The sequence below is a fragment of the Bos indicus genome, chromosome 4 (genome assembly GCF_029378745.1).
Source record: "Bos indicus isolate NIAB-ARS_2022 breed Sahiwal x Tharparkar chromosome 4, NIAB-ARS_B.indTharparkar_mat_pri_1.0, whole genome shotgun sequence".
Lineage (NCBI taxonomy): Eukaryota > Metazoa > Chordata > Mammalia > Artiodactyla > Bovidae > Bos > Bos indicus.
In genome coordinates this window covers 34910046-34920993 of record NC_091763.1, presented here as the reverse complement: position 1 = coordinate 34920993, position 10948 = coordinate 34910046, and the positions used below count along the sequence as shown (strand labels likewise).

The following is a 10948-nucleotide window of genomic DNA, read 5'->3' as shown; positions in this document are numbered from 1 at the left end:
GGGTTCTTAAAGGTACAAAATTGGTAACAAATACATAAAAGCAAAAATTAAAAATCTAGAGTAGAGTTTGGAATTTCAAAAATACGATGTTAAAGAAAAGAAGAAGGAAAAGAAAGAGAGAAAAAACGAACGAAGAAAAACAATCAAGGTTGCGAAAATTATAAAGAAAATACAGGTACAAAATTGATAACTAATACCAAAAAGCAAAAATTAAAAATCTAGAGTAGAGTTTGGAATTTCAGATATACAATGTTATATAAAAGAAGAAGAGAATGAAACAGAAAAAAAAAAAAGTCACAGAAATTATAAAAAAAAAAAAAACTGTAGGTACAAAATTGAGAACATATACCAAAAAGCTAAAATTAAAAAACTAGAGTAGAGTTTGAAATTTCAAAAATACAATGTTAAAGAAAAGAAGAAGAAAAAAAAAAAAAAAACAAGGTCAAAAAATTATAAAATATATATATATGAAGTTTGCTGAAGAAGAAAAAAATAGGGTCTTTTTTTTTTTTTTGCAAAGTAATAGGTTATAAAAGTGAAAATTAAAGGAACAATAGAGGACTTAAAAAAATTTTTTTTAATTAAAAAAAAAGAAAGAATGATCGTAAAAATAGTAAAAATATATCTAGGACTTTCTCTGGTTTTGTTGTATTGTGGGTTCAGTTCATTTTTGGCTAGTTCCTTGGTCTGATTTATATTTCTCAAGATCTATAGGCCCCTTCCTATGTAGTCCGTAGTAACCACAGGGTTTTAATCTATTGCCCGTAGCTTCCAAGGCGTTTCCCTCTGTTATAACTTCTTCTGTTTGTTGGTCTCTTCAGTGTCTGGCTTCTGCCCTGACACAAAGGGGACGGTGGGGGAAACTTTTTTTTCTTTTTTTTTAGGCTCACTTGTTCAGTCGCGCTGTGGGGAGGGAGGGAGGGATGCTGCAAACAAATAACACTGGCGTGCGCTCGCAGTGCCTCAGCCACACTGGGTCTGACCCTGCTCATGGCGCGTGTAGCCTCCCTGCCCACACTGCTCGGGCTCTAGGTTGTTCCGCCAAGAACAATCCAAGGCCGGCCCTGGGCTACATGTACCTCCCAGGTCCAAGCCGCTCAGGTTCAGGCACTCGGGTAGTCCTCAGAGGTGCAGACTCAGTTGGGCCTGCGTTTTGTGCTCTTCCCAGGTCCGAGCAGCTCAGGTGATGAGGTGTTTGGCGAGCGCCAATGCTGCGACTTAACGCCTCCCCGCCACTCGGTTATCTGGGTGTAAAACCGGCGCACCTTCTCAGGCAGATGTTGACCGTCCAGACCCCCAAGAAGTTTTAGTTATTAAAGAAGCCTGCTTACAGTTTTATAGATAATGTCTCTCTGGGGCTGCGATTGCCCCCTTCCGGCTCTGGCTGCCTGTCACCGGAGGGGGAAGGTCTGCAGCCGGCTATCTCTGTTCAGTCCTTTGTTCCGTGCGCGGGCCTGGCGGTGTCTTAGGTTGGGGCTGGCTTTTCGCGTGGTAGATATCCCACAGTCTGGTTTGCTAGCCCAAATTATTTCTCTCAGATAGCGCTCAGGGTATTCAGGCCAGATTCTTACTCTAAGCGATGCAGCCAGCGCCGCGCCTCCCTGCCCAGCCCCCGCTTGCTAATGGCGTGTGCAGACGTCTGCGCTGCTCTCCGCTGGGGGAGTTACCGTAGGGCTCGCAATCTGCGAGTTTTACTTGTTTATTTGTTCTCCCTGTTATGTTGCCCTCTGTGCTTCCAAAGCTCGGCACAGATTCGGCATTGAGAAGGTTTCCTGGTGTTTGGAAACTTCTCTCTTTTTAAGACTCCCTTCCCGGGACGGAACTCCGTCCCTCCCTCTTTTGTCTCTTTTTTTGTCTTTTATATTTTTTCCTACCTCCTTTCGAAGAGTTGGGTTGCTTTTCTGGGTGCCTGATGTCCTCTGCCGGCATTCAGAAGTTGTTTTGTGGAATTTACTCGACATTTAAATGCTCTTTTGATGAATTTGTGGGGGAGAAAGTGTTCTCCCCGTCCTACTCCTCCGCCATCTTGGCTCCTCCCCCCATACACAGTATTTAATAAAGTTATGTGTTTTAGTATGATTATCTGTCAGATTGATGAGGCAACCTTGTAAAAAATGAATAGAAAATAGAAATTTTATTAGGGAACTCTAACTCTGGTATTGATTGAGTATTGGCAACATTTCCTTGTTTTGTTTTCAAGAAGTCCTAACTTCTTTCATGGAGGAGTTATTTAATGAAAAATCTAGTTAAGATCCAAAATTACATTAATAAGAATCAGGATTTTGAAGACAAGAAGAAAAGTGTGTATGCTGCTCAGAAGTATTTAACCAGAGAACTGAGGCCAAATGAAAATGATGAGTTAAAGTTCCAAAATGTATTTGAGGTTTATAAGAATTGACCCTTAGGTGCTGTGCTTTTGACTATCTTCACTTAACTCATGTGTCTGAAAGAGTGATTGCTTTAGTATGGCGAGGGACTTCATTTACCATGTTTCTGACAATAACTGGGGACAACAACACTAATTTGAAATATTCCTTCAAGTATTTGCTGTACCCATCATATTTCAAATCCAGATCTCTATGCTTTTTCCTTTGGATAGGTAACTTGACCCAGATTATCAGTTGTTCGTTCATGTTATTTAACATTTTTGTTTGGCATACTGTTATTCAGTCTAGAACATCATGGTACTTTTATAAACATATGTTTGGAAAATTTTGGAAGACTGTTTAAACACAAACATAACTAATAATACTTCCTTCAAAATATCTATTGATAAGCATAATAAAGCATATATTGAGGCTTGCAACTTCAAAACTTATAGAATCATGCATGGAAAACTAACTTTTCAATTAAAATTTGAAAATATGATTTCCCTAACTTTGGTACCACAATTCTATTTGAGACATAATTCATCTGTTAGTTTATCAGTTCAGTTCAGTTCAGTCGCTCAGTCATGTCCAACTCTTTGTGACCCCATGAATCACAGCACGCCAGGCCTCCCTGTCTATCACCAACTCCTGGGGTTCACTCAAACTCACGTCCATCAAGTCAGTGATGCCATCCAGCCATCTCATCCTCTGTCGTCCCCTTCTCCTCCTGCCCCCAACCCCTCCCAACATCAGAGTCTTTCCCAATGAGTCAACTCTTCGCATGAGGTGGCCAAAGTACTGGAGTTTCAGCTTTAGCATCATTCCTTCCAAAGAAATCCCAGGGCTGATCTTCTTCAGAATGGACTGGTTGGATCTCCTTGTAGTCCAAGGGACTCTCAAGAGTCTTCTCCAACACCACAGTTCAAAAGCATCAATTCTTTGGCGCTCAGCCTTCTTCACAGTCCAACTCTCACATCCATACATGACCACAGGAAAAACCATAGCCTTGACTAGATGGACCTTTGTTGGCAAAGTAATATCTCTTCTTTTGAATATGCTATCTAGGTTGGTCATAACTTTCCTTTCAAGGAGTAAGCGTCTTTTAATTTCATGGCTGCAACCACCATCTGCAGTGATTTTGGAGCCCCCAAAAATAAAGTCTGACACTGTTTCCACTGTTTGCCCATCTATTTCCCATGAAGTGATGGGACCAGATGCCATGATCTAAGTTTTCTGAATGTTGAGCTTTAAGCCAACTTTTTCACTCTCCACTTTCACTTTCATAAGAGGCTTTTTAGTTCCTCTTCACTTTCTGCCATAGGAGTAACTAGTAAATATTAGAAGGGCTGCAGAAAATTTGTGTGCCAAATAAACTTTTCAGTGGGCAAAAATTTTTAAATGCCAGATCACTTTATTAGAGGCTTACCATCAAAATATCAGTTGTCTGCTAAACTCTTCATGGATAGATGATAATTAAATTTGAACTCTGGGAATACTTTTATAGATTCCCAATTCATCTTTAAGGTAACTAAATATTTCATTGTCTTTGTCTTATATAGTAGAGTGTGTGTGCGTGTGTGTGTGTATGTTGCTCAGTCATGTCCAACTCTTTGTAACCCCGTGGACTGTAGCCCACCAGGTTCCTCTGTCCATGGGATTCCTGGGGCAAGGATATTAGAGTGGGCTGCCATTCCCTTATCCAAGATAGTAGAGAATAGGCTGATACTTTTTAAAGTAATTATTCCAATCAAATAAAATATAAATCCTGTGTTTCTAAAAAGCCTTTGAATAAATCTTAGAAAATCAGATTCCCTTCTCCCATTTTTGTAAACAGAAAGTACCATCAATGTCACTGGAAATGTAATATTGTAGTAAATGTTCTGAAGTTTGTTTTTTAAATACAGATTCATATGTTTCTACAAGCCCTTTATGTGTAGTTTTCTATAGGTTCCCAACAGCCAGCATGCCAACTGACTTAGCTTTCCTCAACAAGGCATGCCAACACTCCTAAGTCTGAGAACGTTAATGTTCTCTAATTCCCTTCTTTAGATGAATGATCATTAGAATTGACCAATGAAAGAAGGTGAAGCAGAAGCCATTCCTCTCAGGAGGTCCTAGCGACCAGATGCAGGGCTTCACACAACTCTTGATACATCTCTTGATAAACTTGCACTATCCTCTCCCCCAACTCTTGTACTTCAGGCTGGAATCCTTCAAGGCTCTTTCTACCATCTTTTCATTACCATCACTCCCACAGTTCCCCCTTTAGCTCTTCCCACATACATATAAACCTGATTCTTCTACATTTGATATTGCTTTATTTCTATAATAACTTTAGTTTCTCCCTTTACCTGACTTAACCCAGACTGATACATCAGTTAGAGATTTACCCTTCATCTGACTTGGATATTCTTCATCAGTGAAAGAACAGCAGCTTGGTAGTTCTCACAAGGGGTTTAGAGGAAGTACAGGATTGCCCACAGAGCAGCTGAATCAGTGGTTGATCCTTAGAATGAAACGGAAAATAGATTGAATGTCAAAGACGTCCTTTATTCATGTAACAACTGGAATTTCAGAAATGAAGCACATTCTGAAAATTATCTATTCCAACATCTAAAACTATAAATGTGGAAAGTGAGATGACTGGCTTCAGTCGAGGTAATTGAGTAACTTGTTTCAGTTCACTCAGTAGGTTAATGGTAGGGCTGGGAGGAGAAGAGGTGATTATCCCTGTGCTTGAAAAGTTCACACTCTATTAACCATGATTGAGGCAGAATGGTACTTTTTCCTTTATGAGTTAAAAGCTCAGAAGTGGTGCACACACATGTATTAATAGGTAAATATACAATTTACATATATATAGCTAATATATAAATTAACATTTTCTATAAATGTATATGTATGTAGGTGCTGAATAGATTCAAGGGGTTAGATCTAGTAAGTGGAGTACTTGAAGAACTATGGACAGAGGTCTATAATATTGTATAGGAGGCAGCGGGAAAAAAAAAAAAAAATCCCAAAGAAAAAGAAATGCAAGAAAGCAAAGTGGTTATCTGAGATGGCTTCACAGATAGAGGAGGAAAGAAGTGAAGTGAAAAGTAAAGGGGAAGGGAAAGGCACACCCAGCTAAACACAGAGTTCCAGAGAATAGCAAGGAGAGACAAGAATGCGTTCTTCAGTGAACAATGCAAACAAATAGAGGAAAACAACAGAAAGGGTAAGACTAGAGATCTCTTCAAGAATATTAGAAATAAAGGAACATGTCATCCTAAGATGGGTATAAAAAAGGACAGAAACAGTAAAGACCTAATAGAAGCAGAAGAAATCAAGAGATGGAAAGAATATACAGAAGAACTGTACAGAAAAGATCTTAATGACCTGGCTAACCATGATGGTGTAGTCTCTTACTCAAAGCCAGATCTTCTGAAGTGTGAAGGCAAGTGGGCCTTAGGAAACACTGTTCCAATAAATCTGGTACAGGTGATGGAATTCCAGCAGAGCTATTTAAAATACTAAAAGATGATGCTATTAAAGTGTTGCACTCAGCAAAAAAAAATAAAGTGTTGCACTCAATATATCAGCAAATTTGGAAAACCCAACAGTGGTCACAGGACTGGAAAAGGTCAATCCTCATCCCAATTCCCAAGAAGGGCAGTAGTAAAGAATGTTCAAACCACCAGGCAATTGCACGCATCTTCATCTCATACTAGTAAGGTTATGCCCAAAATCCTCCAAGCTAGGCTTCAGCATGAACTGAGAAATTCCAGATGTTCAAGCTGGATTTAGAAAAGGCAGAGGAATCAGAGATTAAATTGCCAGCATTCACTGGATCATAGAGAAAGCAAGGGAGTTCCAGAAAAACAACTACCTCTGTTTCATTGACTATGCTAAAGCCTTTGACTACATGGATTGCAACAAATTGGAAAATTCTTAAAGAGATGAGAATATCAGGCTATCTTACCTGTCTCCTGAGAAACCTATATGTGGGTTAAGAAGCAAGAGTTAGAACCCTTTATGGAACAACTGACTGGTTCAGAATTGAGAAAGGTATACAAGAAGGCTATTTATAGCCAACCTGTTGGTTTAACTTACACACAGACCACATCATGGGAAATGCTGGGTTGGATGAGTTACAAGCTGGAATCAAGATTGCCAGGAGAAATACAAACAACCTCAGATATGTGGATGATACCACTCTAATGGCAGAAAGCAAAGAGGAAATAAAGAGCCTCTTGATGAGGGTGAAGGAAGAGATTGAAAAAGCCAGCTTAAATCTCATTATTACAAAAACTAAGATCATGTCATCCAGTCCCTTCATGGCAAATAGAAAAGGAAAAGCAGTGACATTTCCTTTTCTTGGGCTCTAAAATCACTGCAGATGGTGACTGTGGTCATGAAATTAGAGGACAATTGCTTCTTGGCAGGAAAGCTAAGACAAACCTAGACAGAGTGTTGAAAGCAAAGACATCACTTTGCCACCAAAGATATGTACGGTCAAGGCTATGGTCTTTCCAATAGTCATGTACGAATATGAACGCTGGACAATAAAAAAGGCTGAGCACTGAAGAATCGATGCTTTCATACTGTCGTGCTGGAGAAGACTCATGAGAGTCCTTTAAAGGAGATCAAAACAGTCAATCTTAAAGGAAATCAACCCTGAATACTCATTGGAAGGACTGATGCAGAAGCTGAAGCTCCAATAATTTGCGAACAGTTGACTCTTTGGAAAAGACCCTAATGCTGAGCAAGATTAAAGGCAGAGGAGAAGAGGACGACAGGATGAGATGGCTGGATGGCATCACCGATTCATTTGACATAACTTGGGCAAACTCTGTGAGATGCTGAGGGGCAGGGAAACCTGGTGTGCTGCAGTCCATGGTGTCACAAAAAATGAGACATGACTTGGCAACTGAACAAAAAAATGTATGTATAATTTAAATACTTGGCCTTGCTAATAAACTAGCTATGATTGGAAAACCATTAGCTTACTTTAAGAACTTTATGTTCTCTGAGGCAAGAATATTTTCTCCTCTTCTACTGACACTTGGATCATCTGTATTGTGATTTTACATTAGCAAATTTCAGAAAAACTATCAAAGTATAGCTAATTTAATATACAGCTTTTTTTTTTTTTTTTTGGTAGTTCCCATTAGCAATCCGAGGTTTGATGGTTCACTATGAGAATTCACAGGATTCTAATAGTCTTATTAACAGCTCATTAAAGTGAAAGAATACAAAACATAGTTGACAATGAGAAAAGTCTTATGGAGCAAAGTTTGGGGCAAAATAGAAACCAGCTTTCAATGATCTTCTCCTAGTAGAGTCTATAAGGCACACTTACTCACCCCAGTAACAAGTTGTGAACATATATGTAAAATTTGTGAGAGACCAGTGAGCAGAGATTTTGCAGGGAGCTATTCACATAGGCAGGCCCTGCTGGAAGTAATCCAAATTCCAGAGCCCCAGAAAGAAAGAAGGTGTTTATTTAACATAAACCATACTGTTTGTTCAGGGCTTCCCTGGTGGCTCAGACAGTAAAGAATCTGCCTGCAATGTGGGAGACCTGGGTTTGATCCCTGGGTTGGGAAGATCCCCTGGAGAAGGAAATGGCAACCCACTCCAGTATTCTTGCCTGGAGAATCCCATGGACAGTGGATCCATGTGGTTGCAAAGAGATGGACACGACTGAGTGACTAACATAATATAACATAATACTGTTTGTTCAAGGAGTTTAGGCATAGTAAGTCACTCTTATCAATTAATGTCAGGGACGCTTCCCAAATCCAAGTTCCCAAATGGCAGCCAAAGGCAAACCTTGAGAGCAGGCCTTCCAAAGATAGCAGTCAAACCTTCTGTGTTAATTCTTTTCTGCACATCCTAGTATTCACAACTTAAAAATGTAACTGAAAAATAACCAAAGCTGTTGCCATTGATGTTAGCATCTAAAGTTCAGGCAATTCCTGTTACTTTAGGAATGCTGTGGAGAAAGAACAATGCTTCACTCCTTCTAGGATCTGATGAGATCACAATGCTATGTATAATAGCTGGAGAGCAAATGGAACAGCAGATATATTTTCCAGTTGATACACATTGGTTTCACAGTTGATTTTCCAATATTAAGTACTCAATGAGATGGTTTAACTTGACTTACAGTATTGCATTCTGGTTGATTGTTTTTTGGTTTTTGGTTTTTTTCCTTCTGATTTTGGAGTTTTTAATTTTTTACATTTTGTTTTGGTCTTATGAAAATAGAAAAATGTGTATATCACTGTTGTCGCATGGTTCATAAACACTATAAAACCAAAAACACAGTTTTACCATCTTTTCCACACCTGCTTAGCAGTTAGGTATTTCCTTCCCTGGTACCTGCAGCTATCTGAATGTTTCTGTGATTATATATTAAAAATGTTGTTATGTGAAAATTCATTATTGTGTATCTGTCTTCTCCCATCCCTAAGCTGTGAGTTTCTCAGAGATTATGACTGGATCCAGAATTAGTACATCCAGAAATAGTAGCTACTACTAGATGTTCAAAAATACTTATTCTCTAATGAGTGAACTTTATATATATATATATATATATATATATATATATATATATATATTTCTGTACTAAAGTAACAGCTGCTGGAACAAATAATAGTCACTGGAAAAATAATAAATCAGGCCTCATAAACCTAAACTAAAAATAAGGAGACAAATAGAAAACGGATAACAAACTAAATGATATATTGAATATATCCAGTGTCCCTTTTGTGTTACTGCATGATTTATTTCAAATAAGAAAATGACTGATCTTTAGATATTTCAGGATTGTTATAAGAAGTTGATATTACGGTAATAGATGACAAATATTCTTGAAATATTTAAACTGTAAAAATTCAGAGAAAGTAAAATGATAACTTTTATAACCCCAACAACTAGAAAGAATACAGTGCAAATTACTTCTAAGTAAATTGTGGTTGGATAAAGTGGAGAGAAGAAGAGTTCTCTCTCAAATTGGAAGAATGTTCCCTTTCCACCAAGAGCCAGGAAATCTTATATAAGCCCTCCTACAACAGCAGACATTTAGATTCAAACACTCCTTGGTATTTACGAACAGCTGTAGCTAGCAGAACTGGAGGAGAGATCTACCTCCTGGAGTTTTAGAATTTGCAAAGATCTGTGCATAACAAATAGGAACAGAAATAACTAGAACTATGAAATGAACTTGATGAAAACAGTTCTTAAAATTGGTACTTGAATCAATTTCAATCCTGGAGCCCAAACATTCATGGCATTTATAATGAAGATCTTCGTACAACAACATGACCAGTTGATAAGGCGCTTTATTGGATGCATCAAAACAAGGGACATGACAGATTAGAAAAATGGACCAACAGATTGTCTATTTCAATAAGCACACCCTGGTTGAAGATTTTTATAGATACCTAGTATATAATTTTGGTAATAAATATCAGAACCCCATTACAATTACATTTGTTTAAGTTCATTTAAAAATGAGTAGCCATTAGTTCTTTCTTCCCCACAAACCATATACTATGGCTGGGGTTTTACTGATGGCTCAATGGTAAAGAATCTGCCTCCCATGCATGAGAGTTGGGTTCAGTCCCTGGGTCAGGAAGATCCCCTGCAAAAGGAAATGGCAACCCACTCCAGTATTCTTGCCTGGAGAATCCCATGGTCAGAAGAATCTGGTAGACTACAGTCCCATGGTGTCACAAAAGTGTTGGGCAAAATTTAGCAACTGAACAACAATACTGCGGCTGCAATCTGCCCAGATTCTTCAGTCTTCCAGTCCCCTATACCCCAGCTTTATTGAGGTGATAATTGGTATGTAACTTTGTGTAAGTTTAAGGTACACAATGTGTTGTAATGCAACATAATTACCACAATAGGGTTGGTTAAACATCTGTAACTCAATTATTTACCTTGGTATATGTGTGTGATGAGACCATTTAAGATCTACTCTCAATAACTTTCAAGTATGTACGGCAGTATTGTTGACTATAGTCACCAAGCTGTACATTACATCCCAAGAATATATTTATCTTATAACTGAAACTTTGTACACTTTGGCTGACATTCCCATTCTCCACACCCTGAGATCATGCAGTATTTATTTTTCTCTGATTTATTTTGCCAGCATAATGGCATCAAATTTCAACCCTGGTGTTGCAAATAGTAGTATTTCCTTCTTTCTCATGGTTGAACAATACCTTATTGAATAAATGTGAATATTCATTTATCCATGGATAGGCTTAGGTTGCTTCCGTGTCTTGACTATTGTGAATGGTGTTGCAATGAACATGGGGTGCATATATCTCTTCAACTTAGTGATTTCATTTCCTGAGGAAATTCCTTAATGATTTCATTTCAGTCCATACCAATGTGTAGAGCTGCTGGGTCATCTGGTAGTAATATTTTTAACTTTTTGAAAAACCTCCATACTACTTTCCTTAGAAACTGTACCAGTTTATATCACTACCAGTTGTATACAAATGTTCTCCTTTATCTACATCCTTGCTGACATTTATCTTTTGTCTTTTTGCTAAAAGTCATACTAACATTCTAACAAG

General features: G+C 38.3%; 1 pseudogene; it reads left to right on the top strand.

Moving 5' to 3' along the window:
* Nucleotides 1-1579: 1579 nt before the first annotated feature.
* LOC109557875 (protein ILRUN pseudogene) overlaps nucleotides 1580-10948 on the top strand; it is an 84297-nt pseudogene continuing 74928 nt past the window's right edge.